Here is a 17,359-nt window from a genome sequence, read left to right on the forward strand (position 1 = left end):
AGCTTATTCGTTTATCAGAATAAAGGTAGGGCTACTTATAGACTAGGAAAGTAGGACCTCAAATATTTATTCTTTGTCCTCACTTGAGCCTAGAACAGTTCTTAGCACAAGGTAGGTGCTTAAATGCTGTTGTTATATCTAACTTCTAAGCTAGAAGAGAATAGAATCTAGATTCTATATTATTCTCCAAAAATCTACCTCAAATCCTTGCTCCTATATGGTAAGCAGACTATAGGTGAGACACTGTAGTGCAGGAAAAAACTGTACTCCATAAACTGATACACTGGAACCTCTTCACCTTGTATACAATTCAAAGAACTAAACACTCTACTCTGAAGAAGGTGCCTAATACTAGTATATACGCCAATGCATGGCAGAAGATAGTAGATTAAAAGTAGAACTTTGTTTCGTCTTTTTAAGGTATGATGAGTAGGTCTAAATTAATTTGTCAAGTATATGCTGAGAATCTATTCATTATGTGTTAAGTACTATGCTATGAAAATAACAGATGGAAACACTATAAAATCCCATCAATAACAAACTACAGCAGAGCTACATAAAATTACAAAATCATTAAAATGCTGTCTTTTTATGCAGAAATGGAAAACTGTTCATAAAAAAAGAGAACAAAGAACAATTTTTTTAAACAAAAAGTAATCTTATGCATATATACACAGGCTTAAGAAAAAACCAGAAACACAAAAAAATATAATAGTAATTACCTCAGAGGTGGAACTGCATGTAATATTTATTTTCTATTTTGAACCTCTCCTTATGTTAAAAAAATGTCTACACACACAAATATTCCCAACTGATTTTCAACAAAAATGCAAAGCAATTCAATAGAGGAAGAATACAGCCTTTTCAAGAAACGGTACTGGAGCAGCTGGATAACCAGAGGCCAAAAAGATATCCTTGACCTAAATCTCACACCTTATACAAGAACTGACTCAAAATGGATTAAAGATTTAAATGTAAAATGATAGAACTTTCAGAAGAACACACAGAAAATTTTCAGAATACAGGGATAGGCAAAGAGTATTAAGCACCAACCATAAAGAGTGATAGATTGGACCTCATGAAACTAAAAACTTTTGCTCTGCAAAAGACCCTGTTAAAAAAATATTTGCAAATCACATATCAAGAAAGGATCGGTATCTAGAATATATAAAGAACTCTCAAAATGCAACTGTAAAAAATATATATATATATATGTAACTAGAAAGTGGACGAAAAACAAGAACAGACATTGCAGTGAAGAGATATACAGATGGTGAATAATCATATAAAGGATATTCACATCATTAACCATCAGGGAAATGAAAATTAAAATATGATGAGATACCATTATGTATCAAAAAGAACAGCTAAAATAAAAAGTAGTAGGAAAGTAAGAAATAGTAACATCATCAAATACTGGCAAGGATGTGGAAAAACTGGATCTCTCATACACTGCTGGTGAGAATAATGCAAACTAGTACGGCCACTGTGGAAAGCACTCTGACAGCTTCTTATAAAATTAAACTACACAACACAGCATTACACTCAGACATTCATCCCAGAAAAATGAGAACTTTTCTCCACAGAAAAACCCGTACATGAATGTTCATAGCCCAAAACTGGAAACAACCTAGATGTCCTTCAACATGAAACAGTTAAACAAACTGGTAGTATATCCGTACTGTGGAATATCACTCAGCAATAAAAGTCAATGAGCTATTACTATAAGCAACAACTTTGATGAATTTCCAGCGAATTAGTCAATTAGCCAATCCCAAAAGTTATATACTATATGACTCCATTTATACAGTTTTGAAAAGACAAAAAGGGAGGGAGGGAAGTATGGGAAGGAGATGTTATTGCAGTAATAAAAGGGCAACAACAGGGATTCTTGTGATGATGGAACTATTTTGTATCCTGACTATCAATTTCAATATCCTGATTGTGATACTGTACTATAATTCTTCAAGATGTTCCCTCAAGGGGAAAAATCTCACTATATTATTTCTTAAAACTGCATGTGAATCTACAATTATCTCAAAATAAAAGGCTTAGTTCCAAAGAGAAGCCCGAAATGCAACATTAATAAACTAGGGGAAGAGAGAAAAATGCTAGCATTTTTACTTTTATTTAAAAAAGAAAAAATTTAGTTAAGCTAACCAAAATATCCAAAAATAATTAGAAGAGTTTATATATTTAAGTTTTAAATTAAATAGCTAAGCACTTTTTAAAAGTTACAATCCAAACTAAACTCTTAGAAGAAAACATAGGGAAAAACTTCACAACACTGGATTTGGCAGTGAGTTCCTGGCTATGACACGAAAAGCAGAGGCAACAAAAGAAAAATCAGACAACTGGATTTCATCAACATTAAAAAAAATTTTGTGCCTCAAGCCACTATCAACAGAGAAAAAGGTAACCCACAAAATGGGAGAAAATATTTGCACATCATATATCTGGGTAAGGGATTAACAACCAGAATACAGAGAACTCCTAAAGCTCAACAACAACAGAACAACCAGATTCAAAAATGGGCAAAGACATCTCTCCAAAGAAAACATATAAACAAGCATATAAAAAGATGTTCAAAATCACTCGTCATTAAGAAATGTAAATCAAAATGATGAGATACCACCTTCACAGGCATCAGGATAGCTACTATCCAAAAAACAAAACTAAACAGAAAGGGAGTGTTGGCAAGGATGTACTGAAATTAGACCTCTCATTAGACCACTTGTGCTCTGTTGGTGGAAATGTAAAATAAAATAGTACAGGTAACTGTGGAAAACAATATGGCAGTTCATCAAAAAACTAAAAATGAAAGTATCATATGTTCCAGCAATTCCATTTGTGCGTATATACCCAAAAGAATTGAAAGCAAGGTCTTGAACAGTAGTATCTGTACACCCATATTTATGGCAGCATTATTCACAATAGCTAAAACATGGAAGCAACCCAAGTGTCCATGACAGATGAATAGTGAAGCAACATGCGGTACATACAAAGGAATATTCAGCCTTAAAAAGGAAATACTGACATATGCTACAACACAAATGAACTTTGAGGACATTATGCTAAGTGAAATATGCTGGAAGCAAAAGGACAAATATTATACAATTCTATTTTTATGAGGCACTTAAAGTAGTGATAATCATAGAGAAAATTAAGTAGAATGGTGGCTGCCAGCAGCGGGGAGGAAGAGGAATGGAACAGGGAGTTATTGTTTAATGCGCAGAATTGCAATTTTGCAAGATGAAAAGAGTTCTGGAGATGGATGGTGGTGACTGATGCACAACAATATGTACTTAACACCACTAAACTGTACACTTAAAAATGGTTAAGACAGTAAAGTTTATGTTATGTGAACTTTATCATAATCTAAAAAAAATTTAAGTTATAAATCCAAAGAAGGGAAAACTTCTCAAATATTTGGGGAAGCTTCAGTGGAAACAATGGTACTTGGGTTGGGCTGGATGGATGAGTAGAAAGAGGCAAAAAAAAAAAGTATATTTTTTAAAATGTGAGATTACAAATTGCATGCTGCTTTAGTATAACTCTTTCCATGAAACTTCTTGGCTCAAATATTGATGCTTTTTTTTTTTGTAAACTGAGCTGTATTCCAGTTATTTCTAAAATTAAAAACAATCATCTATGACAAACTAGAATGTGCCAAAGGAAAAAGAAAAGGTGTATTAACTCAAGGTGTCCTCACTTACATGAACCCAGAACTTTTTTTCTATAACACCTATTAAAAATATTTGGAGGGGCTTCCCTGGTCGCGCAGTGGTTGAGAGTCCACCTGCCGATGCAGGGGACACGGGTTCGTGCCCCGGTCTGGGAAGATCCCACATGCCGCGGAGCCATGGCCGCTGGGCCTGCGCGTCCGGAGCCTGTGCTCCGCAACAGGAGAGGCCACGGCAGTGAGAGCCCCATGTACCGAAAAAAAAAAATTTGGAAAATAGTGCTGCTCTAGCTGCCGTTAGAAGTATAGTTCTGGGGAGGGGGGTGACGAGAAACAAAGGAAAGAAGGATTTAGTTTTAGGGATCTAATGCACAGCATTATGATTGACTATAGTTAACAAGTATTATATACCTGAAAGTTGCTAAGAGAGTAGATCTTAAATGCTCTCACCACAAAAAGGAAAAGGTGAGTATGTGAGGTGATGGAAGTGTTAGCTACCCCAAAGGTAGTAATCATATGGCAATACATGTGTATCAAATCATCCCATTATACACCTTAAACTTACACAATGTTACATGTCAACTGTATCTCAATAAAGCTGGGGGAGGGAAGATGAGAATTGAAAGGAGACACAAAATAAACATTTAGCAAATTTAAAAAAAAATAGTGCTATTCTACGGAAACTATCTACTTCACAACATACCAAGTAAAATTCTGGTATAAGGGGAAAAAAAGCCACAGAGTCAGGAAACCTAGATTTTTTTTTTTTGGCCGTGCCACGCAGCTTGTGGGATATTGGTTCCTCGACCAGGGATCACACCCAGGGCCATGGCAGTGAAAGTGCCAAGTCTTAACCACTGGACCACCAGGGAATTCCCTGGATTTATTTTTTGAATCTCACTTATGTCACTAATAAACTAAATGACCTCTAGGATTTCACCTCTCCCTCTGGGACAGAAGTTTCCCCTTCTGTTAACTGAAAAGAAAAGAGTGGTTACTTAGACTAGACTGTTTCTAAGTCGCTTTCAGTGATAAAATCCACTGAATATGAGGAAAATATCAGCATTCTGGGGAACGTCTTTCATTTATACCAAATTATCTATTAAATATATTAAAAGGAAGGATATGATCAAGGTCAGTGAAACATGTAAATTGACAAAAATAAACTAGGGTGTAAGCAGTGGCAAAGATCTCTTGGGAAACATTTACTATGTGTATAAATACATAGCTATAAGAGTTTACTATTATGATCAAATAAAGGACCAAAATAACTATCATTAAAAGATATACAGGGGCTTCCCTGGTGGCGCAGTGGTTGAGAGTCCGCCTGCCGATGCAGGGGACACGGGGTCGTGCCCCGGTCCGGGAAGATCCCACATGCCGCGGAGTGGCTAGGCCCGTGAGCCATGGCCGCTGAGCCTGCACGTCCGGAGCCTGTGCTCTGCAACGGGAGAGGCCACAACAGTGAGAGGCCTGCGTACCACAAAAAAATAATAATAATAATAAATAAATATGTTTGGGGCTTCCCTGGTGGCGCAGTGGTTGAGAGTCCGCCTAACGATGCAGGGGACACAGGTTCATGCCCCGGTCCGGGAGAATCCCACATGCCACGGAGCGGCTAGGCCCGTGAGCCATGGCCGCTGAGCCTGCGCATCCGGAGTCTGTGCTCCGCAACAGGAGACGCCACACAGTGAGAGGCCTGCGTACCGCAAAAAAAAAAAAAGATATACATAATACTACTGTGCATCACACTAAATACTAAGAGTTGAAGGAAAATGTTTGTAAGTAGTAGTATTTTTCTCAGAAATAAATCAAAAAGCAGTAAAGGAACAAGGTTCAAGAAGCCATTCTCATACCACTGAAGTCACCTTTGAGAGGCAGTAACGGGGCAGAATAGTGATAGAAGGAACCAACTTCTACTTAAATCAACTTCAGAATTTAGCAAGTTTTCTTGTTCCCTTTCCAATTCCCCCAGCCAGACAATGCTAGAGAAAAATAGTATGATTAAATGAAAACTCCTGGGCAACAATAAAAATCCTCTCGTTGAAGACTAAATTAATCAGACTGCTATCCTAATGTTGGAGGATGATCTCAAGCAACGAAAGGAAATTAGGAAACAGACATTTCTCCAAAGACAACACACAGATGACCAAGAGGCACATGAAAAGCTGCTCAACATCACTAATTATTAGAGAAATGCAAATCAAAACGACAATGAGGTATCACCTCACACCGGTCAGAATGGCCATCATCAGAAAATCTACAAACAACAAATGCTGGAGAGGGTGTGGAGAAAAGGGAACTCTCTTGCACTGCTTGTGGGAATGTAAATTGATACAGCCACTATGAAGAACAGTATGGAGGTTCCTTAAAAAACTAAAAATAGAACTACCATATGACCCAGCAATCCCACTACTGGGCATATACCCTGAGAAAACCATAATTCAAAAAGACACATGAATCCCCATGATCACTGCAGCACTATTTACAACAGCCAGGTTGTGGAAGCAACCTAAATACCCATCGACAGATGAATGGATAAAGAGGATGCAGTACATATACATACAGTGGAATATTACTCAGCCATAAAAAGGAATGAAATTGGGTCACTTGTAGAGATGTGGATGGACCTAGAGACTGTAATACAGAGTGAAGTAAATCAGAAAGAGAAAAACAAATATTGTATATTAACGCATATATGTACAATCTAGAAAAATGGTACAGATGAACCGGTTTGCAAGGCAGAAACAGAGACACAGATGTAGAGAACAAATGTATGGACACCAAGGGGCGAAAGCAGGCAGGGGGTGGTGATGGTGGGATGAATTGGGAGATTGGGATTGACATATATACACTAATATGTGTAAAATAGACAACTAATAAGAACCTGCTGTATTAAAAGAAAAAGGACATGAGGGAAGAATTTTACAGTTGAAAAGATAGGTTACTAAGTACTTGTCAGGATGCATATTAAATTATAATACATGAGACTATACAATTTAATATATTTATAATTCAATTTTCACAAAGGTACTGTTACTCGTTCATCTATAATTATATACCTAGAAGATATACCACACCATCTAAAAATCTATTAGCAATTTTTTAAAAGTCCTCAGTAGAATGCAGTAGGTAATAAATATGAAAAATCAATCTCCTCCCTCCATTTAAGTATCCAGATAAGAATACAATGAAAAAATAGCCCCATTCATAACAGCAGCAGCTCTCACCTTCCCTCCATTAAGTTTTTTGGAAATAAGCTTGATGAAAAAATATACATAATTCTTAACAGTAACAAAAAACATGCATACTAATAAGAAACATGGATATGACAAGAAGAAAATCATAAAATCCACTATACACAGTCTCTGATATTCTTCAGCTAGCCCCAGGACAATTAACTAAATCTTTTCAAGTCCCCAGAGATTAACAGGGCACCCAAAGAATCCGTTTGTTGCCACCAGGAGCCTTATCTTTTCCTAAAAGACTGAGAGTAAATCTATTCTAGCCACAAAAAGATATCTCAATATGCCTCTAAAATCACTTCCAAAATCTCCAGGGATGGGGGAAGTCAAACCAACTTATTCTAGACTGGGTGATAGCCTCGGCAAGGAGATTCATTTTTAGATTACACGTTTCTTGTGTCAGCCCTAATACAAATGACACAACTTTCTCCCACCCCAGCCCACAGCATTCTAGCATTGGTCTAAGGTTTGAAATTCCAAGGACACAATTATCAAGAAAATAAGATACACACTCCAAACTTTGGGATTATATAAACAATAAAACCTTCATATGGAAAAACAGAATTGCACCAAAATCACTGCATTCATACTAAAATAGAGCCCCAACATTATCTCCATAAGGAACCTATCCAACATAGACCATAAACGTACTGATTCATTCCATCCACCTTTCATATAGTAACCTGGAATTACTAAGGAATGAAATATTTCACCTAAGTATATTTTACCACGTGCTACATTTTAGAATTTTATCCCTTTAGAAATACGTCAAAAATTAACTGGACTACAGGGACTTCTGGCTGAAAATGTCTCATCAAATGTTTAACTCATCTCCCTCACCAAAAAAAAAAAAAGTACAGAAACAAAACTAGTTCTCACTATCAGAAAAAAGTTACAAATACTGAAAGGGAAAACACTAGAATGAACTCTGTGGTACTGGATTAGAACCATAAGTACCACTGCAAAATCATTCTATATTTATAGAAATATAGATGTAAATGTGAATGTGTACGTGTGCGCACATAAAAATATCCCCTACCTCTATATACTATGAAGGCCAGGTGCAGCAACACTCCAAGAGCAATGAGCACAAGAAGTGCCCTGATCTTGGCTTCTAAGTACCATTTTCCACTAAAAATAACTGGGGCAAGTTTGAAGGTAAGTCTGGAACAGCATACTGTGCTAGATACAAAAAAAGTGCTCAAAGAAGGAAGAGGTATGTCAAAAAGAAAATAAACCAGATGGAAGGGGTTCCCACTAGCCTAATCAACAACAATTTGAGTACCAAAGTAAATGATAGTAGATTATAACGCAGTGAATATAATAGGTAATCATGAATAGACAGAGATGTAAATAAAGGAATACGTTAAAAATATGATGAGGAACAAAATATTTACATAGTTTCAACACCTAGCCCAAAAATATTAATTACAAATGAGAAAGGAGTACCTTGACATAGGTGATGTCTGCAACTTACAACCTTAATCACATAACCAATTCCTATCAATAATGGGACAACTGAAATTGCCTGGCACCTGATAAGATACAGGAGAAGAATGCAACACCACTTCCATGATAATCCTGCCAAAGATCTAATAATGAAAATCTAATTAAAATGTCAGAGAAATGCAAATTAAGGGTTATGCTACAAAATAGCTAGAGCTATAATCTTCAAAGTATCAAGTCAGTCCCCTGAAAGTAAAGATAAAAACTGTTCCAGATTAAAGAAGACTAAAGAGACATGACGACTAAATGCAATACATGATTCTAAACTACTTTTCATCTAAAAGACATTGGGACGATTTGTCAGATTCAGATGTTAGTAATGTATTCTTGTTAACTTTCTAATTTAATAGTTATGATGTTATTATGTAGGAGAATGCCCTTGTTTGTAGGAAATAAACATTAAAGTATTTGGGGGTGATGAGGCATCAGAGGTGGACAGCTTACTATCAAATGGTTCAGGAACAAAAAAAATTATTTGTACTATGCTACTAACTTTCCTGTGTATCTGTCATTGTTCCAAACTTTAAAATATGAAAAAAAATTACAAAAAAAAAACTATAGTGGCACTAAAAAACCTAGGAGGGGTACATCTACCTAAGAGGGGTACATCTTTTTTTTTTTTTTTTTGCGATACACGGGCCTCTCACTGTTGTGGCCTCTCCCGTTGCGGAGCACAGGCTCCTGAGGCGCAGGCTCAGCAGCCATGGCTCACGGGCCCAGCCGCTCCGTGGCATGTGGGATCCTCCCGGACCGGGGCACGAACCCATATCCCCTGCATCGGCAGGCGGACTCTCAACCACTGCGCCACCAGGGAAGCCCGAGGGGTACATCTTATCTACAGATAAGAACAGGAAGGAATTTGTAGAGAATAAAAAGTGGATTTGGGGGGGGGGCTGGAGAGGGCAGATGACAACAAAACACATCTGAAGAACCAGATACACAAGTATAAAGTGGGATCTCCAAAAAGGATAAGTTTTCTTAGCAAGAAGCACTGGAAGAAGTGTGTGTCCCAGGCAGTCAGCCAGGTAATAAAACCATAGTAGAACAGCTGCATGGCTAAGGCCTCCAGCACAGCTCTCAATACTGTGGGAGATCTGACATTTGGACAGTATAACTGTGAAATAGGGGAATATTATCTCCTGAGGGACAAGAAATATGTGTAAGAAGACAAGCTACCCTAAGGAGAAACCCATTAGCTAAATATACCAAAGACAGAAAAACTGGGATTCACTAGGGCTGGGGAAATACACTTAAATGACCAATACAGTATAGTCTGGACCACCATATAAAACTGTACAATGAAAAATCTAACATTTGAGGAAAAACCAAAAGCATGATGGATATACCAAGCACAAGAACAAACTTCCTATATTGTTAACAGAGCAAAGAGAAGTCAATGTAAAAGTAATATATATCTCAGAGATTCAAGAGCTTTATGTGTGGACCAAAAATACAACCAAAAAATAAAAATCAACTCCTATGAAAATGCAAAGCAAGAGTGCTTAGAAATTCTATTTTCCTTCCCCAAAAAGTAACGAAATAATTGGAAAGAACTGAAGACCAAATTAATGAGCTAAACAATCAAGCCTCAGGATTCTCCCAGAATGAAAAGAAAAAAAAAAATCAAAGCAAGTAACAAAAGCTCCACAAATACCAACATCCAGCTAAGTTCTCAGAGTGTGGTCAATGGGCCCTGGAAGTCCTGGGAGACTTTCAAGGACTTTTCAAGGTCAATGCTATTTTCATCGTAATATTAAAACATCATTTGCCCTTTCCCACTATACTGACAGCAACGGTGGGTAAAATCGCTAGCATCTTAGCACACAGTGACATCAAGCTCGACTAGCACCATTACATATTCCCAGATTTCTTTTCAAATGCCACTTTCACTTAAGTATATCTTTTTTTTTTGCAGTACGCAGGCCTCTCACTGTTGTGGCCTCTCCCATTGCGGAGCACAGGCTCCGGATGCGCAGGCTCAGCAGCCATGGCTCACGGGCCTAGCGGCTCCGCGGCATGTGGGATCTTCCCAGACCGGGGCCCGAACCCGTGTCCCCTGCATCGGCAGGAGGACTCTCAACCACTGCGCCACCAGGGAAGCCCAAGTATATCTTTAATGAAGCAATAAAAAAAATTTTTTTTTTAATTTGGCCGTGCCACGTGACTTGCGAGATCCTAGTTCCCTGACCAGGGATCAAACCCCGGCCTTCTGCAGTGAGTCCTAACCACTGGACCGCCAGAGAATCCCCCTCCCAAAATAATAACTTTATTAAGTCTCAACTCTTCGATACATGTCTTCTTCATATTCTATGTGGAGAAATAGCAATCTTGAGGAAGAGCACTTGTGTAAATTACTTTGAGTTGTGAACTAAATTAGCCTTTTTTTAACAGAACAACATTTTGAGCTTAAAGAGAGAATGAGAAATTATGGTCATATAGACTTAGGAATCTGGCAGACATTTTCTCAGAAATAAACCGAGTAAGCCTGTAACTTCAAGGGAAAAACACTGATAGTATTTGTTATCAATGATTAATATTCCAGCTTCCAAGTGAAAATTTAGAATTGTGGAAAACTTATATCTGCCACCCTGAGCTTTACAGCTTCGTATTAAGGACTTCTGATGAGATTACTGGTGACATTAACAACTTTTTTGGTTTTGTTACTGCATAATGAAATGTGTCAACTTTGGGGGAAAAATGTGTAACTCAATGAACCTGTATTTCCCGAACAACCAATACACGGTGTTACGAAATCATAAACAGGTGAAAGATGCATTCAAAGTGCAAGATACACCACAGATTTTCAGATAACAAGAAATGGAAAATTCAGTGATATGGTTTCAGATTCAACACTGCAGCTCTCCTTTAAAAAACTACCACTTGTCAAACGTTGGCTAAAATACCTCTTCCTTTTCCAACCATGTGTCTGTATCATACAAGATTTCTTCATATACTTCAACCAACACAATATATTGCAAGATTGAATGCAGAAGCAGATATGAGAATCGAGCTGTTTTCTATTCAACCAAACACAAGAGACTTCCAAATACATATAACAATGCCACTCTTTGCTAAAGATTTGTTTTGGAAAACTGGTTTTTTAAAAAAACCTAATTTAATTTTTTAAAAATATTTTTATTAAAAGAGGGTTACACTAACAGGCAATGGTTTATTATTTTTTAATTAATTTTTAAAATTTTGTAATACAGGAAATACAATAAATATAACCCACATAAACTAAAGCTCTGTGGGGTTCTTAGTAAATTTTAAGAGAGTAAAGGGATCCTAAGACCAAAAAGTTTGAGAACAGCTGCCTTAGGGCTAGTTACTATTACTTGTAATTATACTATGCTATAATAGAGTGAATCCTCCTAAGGACAAATAAAATGTATAAGGCACTCATACGCAAAGCAAGTTGTCTCAGACTATTTTTTTTTAATTTTTTATTTGTATACAATTTTTAAAGGTTACTTTCCATTTATACTTATTACAAAATATGGGCTATATTTCCCGTGTTGTGAAACTACTCTGTTTTCCAAGTTACTCAGTCTTCTTTTGCACTCTTCTATTCCCTCATTGTATTGGGTTGGCCAAGAAGTTTGAGTTTTTCTGCAACATCTTATGAAAAACCTGAATGAACGTTTTGGCCCACCCAATATCATAGGCCCTAGCTTCATGATGCTGTCAGTGTGCTTCCTCACCTCTTCTAGTACATCAAAAAGGCAGGAAACAGCTCAGTATAATCAAAAACAAATAGGCGGGCTTCCCTGCTGGCGCAGTGGTTGCGAGTCCGCCTGCCAATGCAGGGGACACGGGTTCGTGCCCCGGTCCAGTAAGATCCCACATGCTGAGGAGCGGCTGGGTCCGTGAGCCATAGCCGCTGGGCCTGCGCCTACAGAGCCTGTGCTCCGTAATGGGAGAGGCCGCGGCAGTGAGAGGCCCGCGCACCACAAAAAAAAAAAAAAAAAAAAAAAGGGCTCTCAATAAGGATGTCCCTATGAATGAAGTCCCGAGATTTTATTACATCTATTTTGATTACTTAAATGTCTCTTTTATTATTTTCTAGTTCTTCTACTACACTCTATATACCTAAAGTCATAGGTAGATAAATAACCTCCAGATAAGTAGAATCTTCTTTTATTAACTTAATTTTTAGATATTCTTTCCTATTGTCTCACATACTATCAATTATAAAGCCTGGCGTGGCCTTAATCCAATGCTACCTGGAACAAAATTTGAAGTGAGAAGAATAAAGAGTGATAGAATTCCACTCTGCTTATTTCATAAAAACAGACAAAAGAAGGCAATTTCAAAAATTTAGGGACACTGACAGAGAAGACACCTAATTTGAGAGGTAGGACAGGAAGGAAAGGAACAAATAGAGAAGGGAGGTATAGAGGTATAAGCTTGTGTGCTTTAAGAGACTGAAAGCATAATGAAGCAAGAAGGTATTGACGGGAGGGTTAATTAATATAAGAATACATAACACCATGATATTATCTTAACAGAGGTAAATCTGGTGATATTAAAGAGAAAAAAAAGAATTGAGGAAACAAAACATAAATAAAAACAAATACACTGATGAGTATTAGGTTAATACTGACATGTAAACTGAGTTGGAATGAAAAGGGATATTCAGAGTTCAATGGAGCTGAGCAAATAAATATTTTCTACTCATGTTTTAAACAACTTTTTAAGTGATAAGCATAGACTAGTAAAGTTCAAAAAGAGGAGAAGGGCAAAATACAATTAAAAAACAAGAACTGAACATGGAGAAAATAGGGGAAGTAAATGAAGCTAACTATAAAAATAGGAAGATAAAGGAATTAGAAGAGAAATCTGAATAACACCTAGATTTCTTTTTTTATAAAGACAGAAAAAGTTAAATCTGAAAAATGATGTAGTGCATTTCAAGTGATGACAGGCACCAAGAAATAAACAAAAAATAATAGGGAGTAAATCACAGAAAAGTAGAAGGCAGAAGTGCTGAGCTTATTTCCTTAGACAATTCAAAAGTAGATATTATAGAGCATAATCCACATACACATTTTTCATGGCAAACAGTGTGCATTTAAAAACTGAATAATCGGTACTTCCCTGGTGGCACAATAGTTAAGAATCCACCTGCCAATGCAAGGGACACGGGTTCGAGCCCTGGCCCGGGAAGATCCCACATGCCGCGGAGCAACCAAGCCCATGCGCCACAACTACTGAGCCCGTGCGCCTAGAGCCCAAGCTCCGCAACAAGAGAAGCCACTGCAATGAGAAGCCCGCGCACCACAATGAAGAGTAGCTCCCGCTCGCCGCAACCAGAGAAAGCCCGCGCACAGCAACAAAGACCCAACGCAGCCAAAAATAAAAAATAAATAAAATAACTAAAAAAAAAAAAAAAAAGAATCCGCGTGGGACACGTGTTCGAGCCCTGGTCCAGGAAGATCCCACATGCCGTGCAGCAACTAAGCCCACGAGCCACAACTAAGCCTGCGCTCTAGGGCCCGCAAGCCACAACTACTGAGCCTGTGCGCCACAACTACTGAAGGCCACGCGCCTAGAGCCCACGCTCCGCACCAAGAGAAGCCACGGCAACTAGAGAAAGCCCGTGTGCAGCAACGAAGACCTACCGCAGCCAAAAAATAAACTAATTAATTTTTAAAAAACTGAATAATCTATTATTAACAGCTAAACACGGGTACAATATACGTTAAAAGGAAAACAGAAAGGCATCTTTAGGACTTTATAACACAGGTGTTTCCAGAATAAAAACAAGACATGTGACAGAGAAATGGATGAGCAACGGAAAAAAATGTAAGCAAAGTCTGTTTAAAGAGAATCTAGGTAAGCAGCAATTACAAAAAAAAATTACTTTCCTATCCAACATCACTAAAATCTGCATAATCCCAAATACTTTGTAAACACTGCCATAATCTATTTCTAAGCGATAAACAGCTTACACTCTAAACCATGTCATCTATAAGCAATTATTTAAAATAAACTCCCAAATATGCACCTAATTTTCTGAAATTTTCATGTTTCTTAAAGGTATCATTTACTGCCAAAAGCTCAATACCAATATTCCTAAAATACCTGAATTTTAGAGATTTACCAATGATACATGCAAAATGTCTCTAACTATAATTATCACTTCATTAATAAAAAACATACAATAAAAATTTGCTTTCCATATTTGAACCTCTGTAAGCTTTTTATACATGAAAAGTTTGTAATAGTTTGTTCTCAAACAGCAGGCAGACTTCATAACATAATATTTGAATTAATTAGTTGAAAGATTAAGTTTATCACTATGGAATACTCTTAAGTACCTTCAATAAACAGTGCCATTAAGAGCGCATTTTGCGCAAACACCTTGGACGTACTCTAGATTTGCCAATTTAATCTAAGAAAACCCACAAAATGTTAACAGTATACAAAATTTGAAGCCATTTTAAATATTTTAATTATCTTTTTTAAACCTCTTTTCACTGTCACATTTTAAACGAGACTTTGAAAAATATTTATAGTTTGACAATAGTATAAAACCTTAAATTCATTAAAATTCAGTGCTAACCTAATAAAATTCTAAGTAAACTGAAAAGTAAATTTTGCCTTGTTAACGGAAAAAAAGGACTCAAAGGCAACTACAAAGGTGAACATCCCACTTTTAAAAATGTGTTGTCTGCATTTAAACATACTATTGCTCCCTCAAGGAAAAAAAAATCGAGAACTGTATTTAAAAACAGGGATTTATTTAAGTAGGTATTTTCGAGAGCTATAATACTCTGTATAAGTAAAATTCACTAATGCAGAGAAACATTTTCGCAAAGTGATAATTCTCTATAAAAGACTTGCTCTATTAAGGTTTTGCTGCTCTGAAGCCAAGTATAAACCATATAAGGAAACCGAAGTTCAATGCCATTTATTTTGTTCCCCTCTTTCAGATGCCCAAGAATAACCTCTTTTGTTGCCTAATGATATGTCCCAAAATCATAAAGTAGATTAGTTATATGCTTTAAATTTCTGGATAAAGCCACTTTGACCTAATAGGAATGACCTGATGGGTCACAAATCTTACCAACAATTTAAAAAATTAAAAAAATTTTAAAAAGGAGCTCCAGAGACAAAGCTCTAGGGAAAAATTCAAAACAGTACAGAGTAAGACTTAAAAGATTCCCATTCTGAAATATACTTGTGAAATAATTTGATCCTGTCCTTTAAGACCTACCTTTTCTCGTCTTTGAACTAAAGAAAGCCACCTATTTTTCCTTGAGGTAGCATGGGCAAATAAACATCAGTTTATATTTAAGATACACCTACCAACAAAATACCATATTTATTTAATATTTATTTAAAAGTACAGTACTATCTTTCACCTCCCTTTACCACAAAAGTACTGGGGAAAAAAACAACCTTAAAAAGACACACATTAAAACACCACTGAAGAAACCGTTTGTGTTTGCTGCGACCAAAACTACATTCATCTATACAGACCACCGACTGGTTCAGAAGTGTTTACATCTATAACTGACTGGTGGAATGTCCCCCCTGCTTCCCTAATCCCTGCCCCCAAGACAGATACTCATCACTTTCTGGGCGGCAGAACCGGCCAAAACACTTGGGCCAACACAAAAATGTAAATACTGTACTATTCAAAAAGCACAGCTGTTTATCACAATCAACGTGATGATGCCCATGAAAATTGTTTTAAGCGTTTTACTTCCCTTCCTGTACCTTCTGTTCTGAACTGCACAGAAGTCCTAACAAACCAAACCACTTACAGGTGTTTACATTTGTTTTTTAATTATAACTCTCTCTTTGTCCATAATACTTACTCCCTCCTTTTTCTTTCTACTAAGTCAGTGACAAGAAAAACCTAGCCGACAGTTGCTTTCAATTAATTAACCCAACAAGTATTATCAAGTTCTAAATGTCTGAAAGGAACAAGTTATCGAAGAAATGTATTACCCACCTAGAAAAACGACTAAGAATGGCAAAGGTTTTTGGCTTATAAGATCCAAGTGAAATATACCCATAAAGGTTGGTACTAAAAAAAATATATACAATTAAACACAAAAGCCAAGTAATCGGTAACAGTATAAACAAATGTGGCAGCCATCTCAGCAGCAGCAAATCCCTCCCCGCAGTGACCTAACTTTCTTCCAAAACAATAAGTTGTCGGGTTCAGCAACTTAATCAATCAGAAATATACATCGTATATGTTCCGTATATGTTCCGGGAAACTAAAACTTCTGGACCTTGTGCCGAACAAAGGCACTCCTTCCTCGGATTGCTGAAAACTTTTCAACCCACCGCACTCTTCTAAAATAACCAGAGTCCAGATAGTAGAAGAAGGAATAAAATCAGTTCTACTATTCAGCACCCAAAACACTATCCAGTTCGACACCAGAAAGGGAGAATCTAGGTGAACTTCAGAAAAAGTGAAAAACGGTAAAGTTCCCTCACTTTCCTGGCCCGGGAGCTTTGTGACTCGTAGACACTTGTGAAAATTACCTTTCGGTCGAGCAGTGTCTCAGGGCCGCTTTTTCAAGGCTTCGCCTGACATGATTTCCTTCCCTTCATTAGTCACTTCGGATCCAGCCGAATTTCTCTCTCTGGTGAGAGCGGATGTGAAGTGGCCTCCCGCAGTAGGAAGAGTAGGTGGCTTTGGTGGGGGCTGGGACGCGGACTGGTTTCCTGGTCTCGAGTTCTGCAGGAGTTTCCCAGACCCAACTAGGATCTCCGCCGAAAAACAAAAACTTTTCACTCGTGACACCGCCCGGAATTACCGTGCGAAACTCACTTCCTGCCGTGGCGAGCAGCAGGATCCAACTCGGTCCAGAGGAACCCGGAAAACCAGCTCCACGCGCGCCGGGGAGGGGGAGGGCAGGGGGCGTCAGCTGCGAGCCTTGGGACTCCTGGCGACCCGCGCGCC

General features: G+C 37.6%; 1 protein-coding gene across 1 annotated transcript in view; it reads right to left on the minus strand.

The window, feature by feature from the left end:
• Positions 1 to 17,134, minus strand: part of ERBIN (erbb2 interacting protein) — a 106,611-nt gene extending 89,477 nt beyond the window's left edge. The window contains exon 1 of the mRNA XM_007457098.1: positions 16,939 to 17,134. The gene's annotated coding sequence lies outside the window, so the exon portion shown is untranslated. The remainder of the gene's footprint in view (positions 1 to 16,938) is intronic.
• Between the last annotated feature and the right edge of the window lie 225 nt (positions 17,135 to 17,359).

This window comes from Lipotes vexillifer, unplaced genomic scaffold (assembly GCF_000442215.2).
Source record: "Lipotes vexillifer unplaced genomic scaffold, Lipotes_vexillifer_v1.1 scaffold241, whole genome shotgun sequence".
Classification (NCBI taxonomy): domain Eukaryota; kingdom Metazoa; phylum Chordata; class Mammalia; order Artiodactyla; family Lipotidae; genus Lipotes; species Lipotes vexillifer.